Source organism: Mastomys coucha, unplaced genomic scaffold, assembly GCF_008632895.1.
Source record: "Mastomys coucha isolate ucsf_1 unplaced genomic scaffold, UCSF_Mcou_1 pScaffold5, whole genome shotgun sequence".
NCBI lineage: Eukaryota > Metazoa > Chordata > Mammalia > Rodentia > Muridae > Mastomys > Mastomys coucha.
The window spans coordinates 95,127,666-95,140,640 of NW_022196911.1; the positions used below are offsets into that span (position 1 = coordinate 95,127,666).

General features: G+C 48.5%; 1 long non-coding RNA gene across 1 annotated transcript in view; it reads left to right on the plus strand.

Annotated features, from left to right (window-relative positions):
- The window catches only part of LOC116078168, a 15,272-nt gene extending 6,557 nt beyond the window's left edge, over positions 1-8,715 (plus strand). Inside the window, exons 2-3 of the long non-coding RNA XR_004113440.1 lie at positions 2,764-2,948; positions 8,614-8,715. This is a non-coding gene — a long non-coding RNA (uncharacterized LOC116078168). The remainder of the gene's footprint in view (positions 1-2,763; positions 2,949-8,613) is intronic.
- Positions 8,716-12,975: the final 4,260 nt, after the last annotated feature.

Here is a 12,975-nt window from a genome sequence, read left to right on the forward strand (position 1 = left end):
CAGGCAGCAGGCAGGCAGGCAGGCAGGCAGCAGGCAGGCAGGCAGGCAGGCAGGGCACTAGCGCAGTAGCTGAGAGCTTACATCTTGAGACACAGTCGTGAGACAGAGGCAGCTAACTGGGAATGTCTGGAGTTTTTGCAACCTCAAAGCCCACCCCAGTGACACATCTCCCCCAAGAAAGCCACACCTCCTAATCCTTCCCAAACAGTTCCACCAACTCTGGGGACTAAGCATTCAAAGATAGGAGCCTATCAGGGTTATTCTCATTCAAACCACCAGAACTCCTTTCTGTCTGTGTAGGTGACTAATTCAAAGGTTTGGGAATAGAGAACAGTGGTTCATTATAAATTGGCCTTGGCAGCTTGGATTTTCTGCTCTGGGCAATGAAAGTACTGAGAAAGCCAACAGACAGGAAAAGCACAGGGAGGGAACAAATGCCACAGCCATGCCTCAGGAAAGTCATGTTGCTTCAGGAGAGGCTGAGCAGCTTCATAGGCGGCAAAAGTGCAGCCTGTCTGTCTGTCTGTCTGTCTGTTTTTGAGACAAGGTTCTCATGTAGCCCTGGTTGGCTTCAAACTTGCAATCTTCTCCCTTCAGCCTCCCCAAGTGATGGAATCACAGGTACATACTGTTTGGTTTTGGACCCCAGCTCAAGAGACTGTGGTACATATTTTACATACCAAAGCTGACCTGGCCTCCAGTTTCTCCCAGCATCCCTCAGTCCCTACCTGGCATACCCAGCCCCCATCCTTGAACTTTGCAGCCCAAGGGTTAGGCTGCCCTTTCCCCAGAGGCTCCTCTCTGTATATTCCAAACATTTTGTTCTCTCTTTCTCTCTGTCCGCACAACCCTTCCTCTCTCTCCCCTACAACACCCCCTTCCCCATGGCAACTCCTCTGTCCTTATGGCCAGTGAACACTCCCGCCCGAGTGCAGCTTCCCAATAAACCTTCCTTTAATATAACCTAATCTAGCTTGAATTGGCTCATTTCACTGGCGGCAGAGAAATAACCTGTCAATATACCATTATGCCTGGCTTGTGATGGACCTAAAAGATTGGGGAGAGGTTCTTGTAGCTGACCTGGGTGTTTAGCCTCTTAAACATCCCAGGCTTAATTTGCAGCATGCCAATCTGAAACTCACAGCAAACAACTCTCCAGCAGAGACTGTTGTGATCATCTTGGTAGCCAAGGACCAGACTCCACATTAAGGGCCAGGCAGCAGAGCAGTGAAAAGCCACAGGCCCAGTCTCAAGCTGTCTGAATTCATACCTCCTCCATTGCCAGTTAGCTGCGCTGTGCCAAAAAAGAAACTTTTCAGGTCCTTCCGAGGCCCTCTGAGTCAGCAGCCTTTAGCTCTTTCTCCTTGAGGGGAAGAGGGAGGAAGAGAAGTGACAGGTTTTCTTTTTCTTGTCTTTCCCCTCCTCCTCCTCCTCCTCTTCCTCTTCTTTTGTTCTTTGTTCTTTGTTTTTGTTTTTGTTTTTTTGCAACAGTGTTTCTCTGTGTAGCCCTGGCTGTCCTGAAACTCAGTCTGTAGGTAGATCAGTCTGGCCTCAAGCTCACAGAGAGATCCCTGAGCCTCTGGCTCCTGAGTGCTGGGACTAAAAGGTGAGGCAGGATCTTCTTTTGCTAGAGGAGGAGGTCATGTGCTTTACAACGGGGCAGCTCTTGCCCTCTGTTGATTCCTTTAGACCTGTACCTTCTTACCTATAAAAACACACATGCCTGAAGCTTTTAGTTGACCCCTTGCCCTTACAGGGTAAGCCAGGCCCAATCCAGGAACATCTTTATGGTGTGTCCACACCCAGGGCAGGGCTAGGCCCCATGTAGTCTGGTGCCAGGACTGGAGGGGACATGGGCACTGCCAACATCCTTCAATTCAGAGTTTATTGTTCACATAAACCATCAATAAAAAATGTGGAGTAGTCACGGCAGCTCCCGTCTGTTTATAACGTTCATACGTAGAACTTTATAGAAATATACAGAAGCTATGCATATGAATGCATATGAACCTTACATTATAAAAACATGTGCATTATAAAACATGCACACGACATACAAGTTCATGCAGGATATTATGTACATCATAAAACTATATAGACTATGATAAATTAAAAAAATAAGCAATATCTTAAAATCATTTCACGGTGTTTCATTTTAGCTGAAATTAGTTTCTCTCTCTCATGACGAGAACAACGTGATAGAATATGCTTGTGTATTTTTTGGAAAAAAAAAAAATCTTGGTTTTACACTTTGTGGGGCCAGGATCTGAATGTCTCATTTTAAATCTGGTTTATTTCAAAGTTCGGTTTTTAATGGCTGCCAGGGAGGAAAAACAGGCCTCACGAAGACACCTAGATCCAGACGGACGAGGTGCATTGTGGGGCTCAGCTCAGGAAATCGTGACATTAATTTTCAATTCCATCCACCAATTATGGCAAGGTTTTGCTCAAAATTGGCTTGCAAATTCTCATCTTCTCTCATGTCAATCAGTTGGTCTTAGGAAGAAACTGGAATAATGTTGCATTTAAATACTTTCAGCAAATGGATTTTAAACCCACTCAGACTCTTCATTTAGAAGGGCTTTTTTTTTTTTTTTAAAGCAAATTAAAATTTTCTTTTCTTTTTTGTTCCTTGTTTGAAGGACAGATACGAAAGATCTTGGAAATGCATGCGGTTTTCAGCCACCAAATCTGTAGAATAATGAGAGTGCTTTTAAACCTTGTCTCCAAATTCCCTGATGTATTACCTCCCTCTCCCAACAGCTTTATTGCAGAATCTGAACCTTTATCCCAGCAGAGACTCCACTTGAAGAAATCTACAGTCTGCTTGATAGGCAGTCTTCATTTTCCCTGTGATATGCAACCAAGCCTTTACATTGCAGGCAACAATGCTCTTTTCTTGTTCTCTGGTTACAAGAAATCTCTTTCAGCCATTTGCCTCCATGCAAGTAAGTGTGTGAAATATGTGTATGTGTCTGTGTAGTGTGTAAGTGTTCTCTCTCCAATCCAGGCTGACCTGACACTCACAATATAGCCCAGACTAACTTTGAACTTGTAGGTGGGCCTCCTGTCTCAGCTTCCTGAGTGCTGAAATTTCAGACATGAGCCACCACACCCTACAAACCTTACTTTTGAAGGTCTATTAGTTTAGTTTAATCAGGCACTGGAGGCTGAGATTTCACTGGAACGGGAACATGTGTAAGCATTAGCATGCCACAGTATATTAAAAGTAAGCTACAGAGTGGGGATAGGCCTGTCAAGTCCTCCGCCTCATGGAACATTCTCACTTCTTCCAGAAACTGACTCATGCAGGGGGATTGACAGGACAACCCATCAGGGGGAGAAGACATGGGTCAGGCATTATGCCAAATGTTAGATGTCCTGAGTGGCTTGCTGGGGGCTAGACATTCATATATATTAAACTCTGAGTTTCTTTCCCACATTCTGTTCCACACTGCTGGGGGAGGGGCCTTGGAGGCTTGAGTGACAGAGGCAGACTGGGCTTAGGCCATGGACTTCTATGATCCTTGCCACTGTATGGGGCTACGGGGCAAGTAGGTGGTGAGATTCCTATATTTCTCTCTTCTCACACACTGCATACAGTCCTGTGACTTCAGGAGGACCATGACCAAAGGGATATATAGAACCATGCTATGTTCTGGGGCCAGGGCTGGAACATCTATCTCTGCTGTGCTCGCTGGGGGCAGCACGGGGTGGGCCTGAGAGCGGAGGCCTATGTCCTTGGTTCTGCTTGTCCACACTTTCTTTTCCCACACCCTTGCTGCCTCAAGGCAGGCAGGCAGGGATCCCAGCCTCAGTGTCACTTAGACACTCTCTGGACCAGGGTATTTGTGCTTGGCTTTGGGACTTAATTTTCTGATTCTTAAATCCAAGAGCTAGGCCGGGTGGTGGTGGTGCACGCCTTTGATCCCAGCACTTGGGAGGCAGAGGCAGGTGGATTTCTGAGTTTGAGGCCAGCCTGGTCTACAGAGTGAGTTCCAGGACAGCCAGGGCTACACAGAGAAACCTTGTCTCGAAAAACCAAAAAAAAAAAAAAAAAAAAAAAATTCTAGAGTTAGATTTAAAAAGAAAACCAGGCACTATCTACATACAGACCAGTGAGGGTGAAGCTAGGGTCATCCTTGGGCCTGCCTTGCTGGGGCCCCTCAGCCTCCCTGAGGAAAGCATGGCGATGATCTTGAAGGAATCTGGACTGTGTCCTACCCCTAATTAGGTGCAGCAATGATCTAAGCGGCTGAACTGTCTGCCTAGGGGTGGCCAGGAGCGAGTGTTCTTGGCCAGTTTGTGAGCCATCCTGTATGGCCCTAGGCCCATCACATGAGCAGATCTTCCGGCTGAGCTGCCACTGACTAAGAGAATGGTACTGGAGGAAGGAAAACCCACAAGGGTCGTGAGAAGATTCAGTGGGTAAAAGTGATGCTGGGCAAGCCAGATGCCCTGAGGTCGGTCCCTGCAATGCTCAGTGGAAAGTTGTCTTCTGACTTCCACCTATGTGTCATAGCATGCACGTGTCTGTACTCATATATATGCATGTGCACACACAATAACAGTAACAACAATAACAATAAGTAAGAGATAAGTACTCTAAGAACTCTGGTGGGTGTGTCAGCAGTCACTTTTTTTTTTTTCCGAGGCAGGGTTTCTCTGTGTAGCCCTAGCCCTGGAACTCACTCTGTAGACCAGGCTGGCCTCAAACTCAGAAATCCGCCTGCCTCTGCCTCCCAAGTGCTGGGGTTAAAGGCGTGTGCCACCATTGCCCGACTCAGCAGTCACTTTTAATTCCAGCACTCGGGAGGCTGAGGCAGATCTCTGAGTTCAAGAGCAGCCTGGTCTACAGAGAATTCAAGGACAGGAAGGTTTACGCAGAGAATCCTTCCCCATCCCCCCTTAAAAAAAAAAAAAGCAAAAAACAGGGCTGGAGAGATGGCTTAGTGCTTAAGAGCACTGACTGCTCTTCCAGAGGTCCTGAGTTCAATTCCCAGCAACCACATGGTGGCTCACAACCATTTAAATTGTAACAGTGGGCAATAAACATGTAGCCAGCATGCTGTGTCCTTCCCAGATTCAAATTTCCTTTCTCAGCTTCCTCTGCAGTCGGTGAGGTCATGGACTGAGCTATGGCCAGGAGAATGTGACCCAAGGGCTCCAAGCCATAGTATATTCTGGTTTTGTTCTAGAAAAATCCGCCTTTGCCTGGCTCTCTATCCTGCTTCCTAGCCAGTTGGGGAAGATCCAGAAGAGAATGCCAAGACCCTCGCTGTGCTGGGATGGAAGGGGGCTGGATCCCTGTGTACCTAGCAGATATGAATGAATCAATCGATTAATTTAATTAAGACATGCTCTTGCTCTGTTAGTCCAGGCTGGACTCAAAGTTGATTCTCCTGACTCAGCACCGTGAGTGCTGGGATTGCAGGGATGGAGTCAGCCCATCTGACTGGAAGAATTCCACAGCTTGAATGACCCTGGAAGTAGATTCTTCTTCACAACCTTGAAAGAAGAGTCCAGCCTGGCTGATGCCCAACTTTTAACTTTGTGAGGCTCCAGTGGAGGAACTCAGTGACCTCATCTACACCTCTGTCCTATGCAGATGTGACCTAACACATGGGTAGGACAGGGTAGACAGACAGCTCAGCTGGTAAAATGCTCACCCTGGAAGCTTGAGGACCCAAGTTTGATCCTCAGAACCCATGTTCAAAACAAAACAAAGAGCCGGGTAAAGGGGGCGCACGGGAGACAGAGGCAGGTAGAGCAGCCTGGTTTACAGAGAGAATCCCAGGACAGTCAGAGCTACACCAGAAACCCTGTCTCGAAAAGCTAAAAGCAAAACCAAAAACAAAACCACAAAGCCCTCAACCAAGAAGCCATCTGCAATTGATATCTGCTGGTAAAGGGGAAATCATTTTTCTCTGTGGAGTGCCACTGGATATATGAACCACCTGCTAGGGCAGCGCCCGAGCCCGCCCGTGCCCAGGAGGAGTTCTCCAGCACAAAATGGATTCCATTTTGTTTGTTTGTTTCATTTTGGCTTTTTTTTTTTTTGTCTGTACTCGTTTTTGTTGTTTTGTTGTTTTGATTTCTTTCTTCTTTTTTCTTTTTTTCTTTTTTCTTTTTTCTTTTTCTTCCAAACAGGGTTTCTCTGTTTAGCTCTGGCTGTCCTGGAACTCACCATAGACCAGGCTGGCCTCGAACTAAAAAAATCTGCCTGTCTCTGTCTCCCGGCCACCACTGCCGGCTCTTTCTTTTTTTAAGAGAGAGAGAAAACGTAAAGTTGGGGGAGGGGGGAAGGAGGTGGGGAGGAATCAAGGAGGAGGCAGGGAAGGGGAAAACCTGATCAAAACATATTTTATAAAACCCAAACAAGCCAGACATTAGTGGTTAATACCTTTAATCCCAGCACTTGGGAGGCAGAGGCAGGTGGATTTCTGAGTTTGAGGCCAGCCTGGTCTACAGAGTGAGTTCTAGGACAGCCAGGGCTACAAAGAGAAACTCTGTCTCGAAAAAAACCAATAAATAAATAAATAAATCCAAAACAAATGAACAAACCAACCAACCAGCCAATCTGGGCATGGTGCTGAGCATCTATAATCCCAGCTCTGAGGAGGTAGAGTCAGGTGGCTCCCAGCATGGCCTTCCAGCCACTCGGCCTAGTCTACTTAGCAAGCTCCAGGCCAGTGAGAGAACCCTCTCAGTAAACACAAAGGCTGGAGAGTCCTGAGGAACCAGGGACAGCCAAGTTGTCCTCTAGCTTCTACCTGCATGCTCACACATGTGTGTACACGCACATGCATGAAGCTCAGTCATATGTGCATGCACATGAACATGCTTACACAAATGCATAGATGTGTGAATATGCTCACATGTGCACACATGGTGGGCATGCTCATACACGCGTGTATACTCGAACACGCTCACATACATGCATACACACTACACACACACACACAAACACACACACAGTGTTCAAACACAAAATAAACAGGCATTGGTTTAAGTCACTGAGTTAATGGGATTTTTGTTTTGTTTTGATTTTTTTGTTTTGTTTACAAAGTAACACAGGATGAATTTAAGCCATAAGCTCAAATATTCAAGAGGCTTCCCTCAAATTAGATCACTGCTAAAAGTAAGTTCTGTCCATCTATCGTGCCATACGTCTTCACAATAACGGCTTGAAGGCTAGGGTCCCGGTCCTAGTTCTCTGATAATCTGGAGTTCTGCTCCAGGAGGCAGCAGCCCGGGAGAGGGCTGGCCCCTTGGAGTACATGCCTTGCCTATGGTCTCATTTTTCTTATCTCATTCCTGTTTCCATCTTGGACCCAAAGGTGTGGATAGCCCATCCCAGAGAAGCCAAATTCCATCCGCTCCCTTCCAATGGGCTGGCCCTGGGAGCAGAGTGTGGTTTGCTTTGGGTTCCTGCCTGATTGGGAGGAATGTTGTGTGTGAAGAGAAACCTAGAGAGGAGACCACAGCTCTGGTGGGCATGTCCACTTGGATCCACGGACTCCTCATCCACCAGAGTTGTCGGCTCCTTTATAGCCAACTGCCCAAGGCAAGGACCTTTCATGTTTCCATTTATTATGTTAAATGCATATTCTTTGTTTGTTTGTTTTTGTTTTCCGAGATAGGATTTCTCTGTGTAGCCCTGGCTGTCCTGGAACTCACTCTGTAGACCAGGCCGGCCTCAAACTCAGAAATCCACCTGCCTCTGCCTCCCAAATGCTGGGATTAAAGGCGTGCGCCACCACTGCCTGGCTTAAATGCATATTCTATAACCTTCACAAATGACATTTAGCACGTTCACAGTATCTTGTGAATGCTATTTCTATCTGGTTCTGGAACATTTTTTTTTCCACTCCAAATACTCTATCTCCATTAAACTGTCAATCTTCTCCCTCTACCTCAGGTCCAGGCAACCACCAATCCGTGCCCTGTCTTTGTGGCTTTACCTGTTCTGGATATTGATTGTAAATGGAATCTATAACCCGTGGCCTTTTCTGTCTAGAATTGTTCTCCTAGCGTGATTCCTGCATTGTGGCTGAGTGACCAAGTATTATAGAGCTAGATCCTGGTAGCATGTTAGCTGATGCTGGGCTGGTGTGTGTGTGTGTGTGTGTGTGTGTGTGTGTAGAAGCCAGTTAGCTCTAAGCTCTACTTCTATGTCCCTTTCAGTTCTGTTCAGTTTGGTACCTGTCACAGTAGAATATGCTACTGAAACCTGAGGACCTCAAGAAACAGCCAGTCTAACCATGTGTCCTGGTCTCTACAACCTGACCCTGAACCCTGCCTAGTAACTAGACAGAGCTGGTGTAGACCAGTCCCGGGAGGTTCCAGGGTCTATTTCCCAGTTCTCTCCGTCAGGGTGTTCCAGTTGATTTCAGGAAAAGCCACAACCTCTTGTGGTGACAGTTTTGAGGTCACAGTGGGTGTCAGGGGAAAGAGGACTGTGGCCTTGGGAGTTAGGATTGATTGCCTCACTGCTGTGTCTGGAAGGGAGAGGGGAGTCTGGCTTGTCACCAGGGGAGGCAGCTCTTCACCCAAGGAGGTCACTTTTCTCAGAGAAACTTAATCCCACACTGTTTGTTCTCTACTCTGCAGACGCCTCAACTGAGGAAAACATTGGAATTTTATTTGAAGGAGAATTTGTCCCCAGACCCCCCCCCCACCAGTGGGAGAGTGCCAAAACTCCAGTCACTGCCACCAACTCCAACAAACCCCAAACCACAGGCATGCAAGCAGGTCACCTGAGGACAACAGAAGGATGTGGCTGGACAGCGAATGGACCCATGTGTTGTTTGGTTGTTTTGTGACAAGGGGCATTTGGATTTGGGTGTCCCCGGACCTCAGCGTTGATCTAAGCCCTGCCACTCTGGTCATGGGATCTTAGGTGGTCACCTCTGTGACTGACCACACTCACCTGGTCAGTTCCGGCCTCTGCCAGACCCATTTGAGGAACTGGCCTTGGCCAGGAGAGAAGAACCCCAGCTGGGGTGGGGAGGAAGCTGGGAGTGGGGTGGGTGGTGGGTAGGGTAGAATTTGCCAGTCTCCAGGCTCCACAGGCTGAGCCAGGGAAGCACTTAGCAACATCCCTAGGCCTTAAAAAAGTTATTGTTTAAGATGGATCTTGCTAAGTTGTCTACAGTGGCTTTGAATCTTCCATTCTCCACCCACCTTTCAATTAGCTGGGTTATGGGGCACATCATGAACTCCAGCTGGAGTCATACTGATGTTGAAATGAAACGGACCTGGTATTAAGATGTCTGCTAATAGAGGAAAGCACCCAGTCTTAGAAAGGAAGCCATTCACCCTAAGTCATGACCGCACATCCACCCCAGTGTTCATGGAGCATGGGCTTTATGTTCAGAGGAGTGTAAGGGCCTGAGGGATTTCAAGTTGGCCAGGACCCAATGAGATGTATGTTTTGGGGATTTTTGTTTGGTTTGTTTTTCAAGTCAGGGTTTCTCTGTGTAGGCCTGGTTATTCTGGAACTCCATCTCTTTAGACCAGGCTGGCTTCGAACTCATAGAGATATGCCTGCCTCGGCCTCCGGAGTGTTAGATTAAAGGTATACGCCTGCCTGTGTTTGGGAAATTTTTCCTTGGCTGTATCAGTGATGGCCTGCTAGGGAAGGGGGCAGCTGGGGAGCTGAGGGAGTGATGGGAAAGGTGTTTGAGAAATAGTAGCTTTAAAAAATGTCACAGGGGGTTTAAAAAAAAATGTCACAGGGTCAGAGACTTGGCTCAGCAGTTAAGAGCACTGGCTAGCGGCCCTTCTAGAGGACCTGAGTTGGATCTCCAACACCCACAGGGCGATTCACAACCATCTATAACTCCAGCCTTAGGGGATCTGATGTCCTCGTCTGTCCTCCAAGGGCATCAGCACATATGTGACACTCTGACATGCATGCAGGGGAAATACTTATACGCATAAGAAAATTAAGAAAATTGAAAAAGGTTTGTGTTTTAAAGTGTGTATGTATACGCGAGCATGAGTTGCGTATAGTTAAATTCGGGTGCCTGTGGAAGGCTGAAGAGAGAGAGTATCATATCCCTTGGGGTTACAGGTAGTTGTGAGTGCTGGGAACCAAATCCAGGTCCTTCATAAGAGGAACACAAGCTCTTCACTCCTGAACCGTCTCTGTAGCTCAGTGCTTCTCAGCCTTCCTAACGCTGTAACCCTTTGATGCAGTTCCTCATGTTGTGGGTGACCCCTGCCCCCCAGCATAAAATTATTGCGTTGTTACTTCGTAAGTATACGTTTGCTGTTATGAATCATAAGGTAAATATCTGATAATGCAGGATGATATCTGATGTGCAACCCCTGTTGCGACCCACAGGGTGAGAACCGCTGCTTGGTGGGCCTCTGTGCTGTGCACTTTTAAAATGCTGGCAGTCACATATGGCCAGGGCTGCAGAGGGTAGCAACAGTCTAGACACTAATGTTTGTGAAGTCAGAGGAGCAGGGGGATGATCACTTTTACTCAACTGCTGTGTCCTTAGGGCATAACACAGTGGGGGGGGGCACCCAGGCGTGTGCTCAATCAATGGTTGTTTAACAGCCCTCTCATACTTTCAAATGCCAATGATTAAGTGAATCAGTGAATGAATCGCCTACCCCACCCAGATGGGAAAGTGTGGCTTTGAACAGGCTCTTCCGGTTCTGAGAAAACCACCATTTCCTGTGGCTTTGATCTGAAGCCCTAAATTCTCAACTGTCCTACCCCAGCCAACAACTCCAGCCTACCATTTCCTGTTTTCTGACCACCTTATCTCTCTTCCGCAAATGATCCTTGGCTTTCTCTTTCTAGGTGACTCCTCTTAGGCGCTCCCAGACCCCCCCCCCCACACACACACTTTTAGTTCTTCCTCTCAGTGTTTCTGGGACAAGAGAGAGATGACTAGCTAGAGTGAAGCCTCCTGGGGTGCAAGGCCTTCCTGGGGCAGGCTCTAAAGCAGAGGCAGGCAGAGGTCAGGACTAGGGCTGGGTATTGAGCCACTGAGCCACATCCTGCTGGAGGGTGTTAGGGATGGAGGTTTGATGGAGCAGAGCAACCAGGAGCTCGTATAATCTCAGACTGTGATGGCGCTTGGTGCTCAGGGAGAAAGTTACATTTTGGACTTTGGAATATCAGGGAGGAGCCCCCCAAATTAACCAAAACAGACCATCCCACAAACAAGAGACCCTGGAGACAGCAGGTGTTAGCCCGGCAAAGAGGGAAATGGCAGCGAGAGCTTGCAGGTGTCAGCGACTGTGCGTGCAAAGGTCCTGGGGTAGGTAGGTAGACGTGGTGGCCTCTTATTGGGCTGAATGAACACATAGTGCGACCTACCTCACAAATGGTGAAATGAGGCTAAAGAAGGTCGCCTAGGGCTAGCCTAGGCTAGACACTTGGCTTTATCCCTAGACCGAGGAGAAGCAACAGAACATCTGAATAGGCATTGATGACCCTGCGTTTCGAAAGGCCCCAGTGCCATTGTGGCTAACAGACAAAGGGTCTGGTTAAAAGGCAAAGGGTCAGATGAGGAGGGAGTTCCAAGGCTGTAGCTGCTCAGAGGCGGCAGCCGTCAGGGTGGTGTGGGTGAAGGAGCTCCAGGCACATGATTGTTTTTTTTCTGGAGGTCATGTTGTTAGTGGGCATACTCAGGTGTCTGCCCTAGGGGGCCCGAGAGCTTCACTGAACTTTGCCTCCCATTGGGCAATCCAGACAGGCTGAAAGGACAAAGTCCCTAGGTATGTTCTGGTGGCACGTGCAGAAGGCACACTGCTAATGGGAGACGTTCTCTCTCACGTGGAGCCGTGCAAAGGGGACCCTGGGAAAGCAGCCATTAAGGTCTCCCCCACCACTGGAATTTGAAGCATTTTTGGTGCTAAGGATTTTCTTTGTAACTCCCAGGGTTACCTGCCTCCCCCCAACCCCAAGTCCCATGTCCCTTTCCTTTAAGTAGTAGGGTCGGCAGGGCCATTGAGAGGGGCATCCAGACCTGGTCTCCTCTTCCTGCCTGTGACTCAAGGTTCTTGGAAGTTCATTCCTCTATAACCTGATTACTCATGGAGCCTCCGCCCTTCCACACAGGCCCGCGCCCTTCCCTGGAGGAGGGGCTGGTAGAAGAACCCTGAAGTTGTGGGTGCATACATAGAACAGCAGCTGCACCCCCTGCCTCCCCCCCCACCCCGTGCCCCAACCCCAGAGTAAGGTCTGCGTCTCCCCTTCCGGGAGGAAGCTCAGCGGGGGTTACGGATGCTCCTTGGCTCTGGGCCTGAATCTCCTAGAGGCTCACCCGGAGTGTGGAGGAGGCCTTGGTGTCAGTAACCTGCAAATGATGTATGGTGTGGGTAGGTTGTAGGACCTCCAGCCCCTACCCCCACTGAATGTCCCTGACATTGATGGCTATCTGTGACTCTGAAGGGTTCAGTTGAGGGAGCCAGGACAGCGGGCTGTATAGACCGACCCTTTCTCATTAGAGTCCATCCGGGAGCCTGTCACCCAGGAAGCCCAGGCCCACCACTCCCTGTCTGTGCATGGGGTCAGGGTTAAACAGGGTTGCTAAGGGCCTAGAGAGTCTCTGGTCGCCAGCTGTTGTTTCCTTTCCTGTCTGGGGTAGACGGGCAGACTTCTTGTCCTGTTCTCTGGCATCTGGCTCCCCAACCGGATTCATGCTTTAAGGAAAGCTTAGTTGACCTTGGGGGGTTGGGCGGGAGGGTAAGAAGTAACATTTAGATTGCAAGTCAGAGGGGGGAGGGTTTCCAGAGACCAGCAAGAGGGTTGAAGCAGAGTTTGGGAGTGGGGTGTGGGGGGTGGAATGGGTTATGTATGGATGTTGGTGGGGAGGGTGTGTGGCAGGGTAGGGTAGGTCTGAAGTGGCCCCATCATTTTTTTTTTAATCCCCAGGGTTACTTGTTAAGTGACACAGTCCAGAATGGTTCTCCCTGGGCCTGAATCTCCTAGGAGCCCTGAGTTGC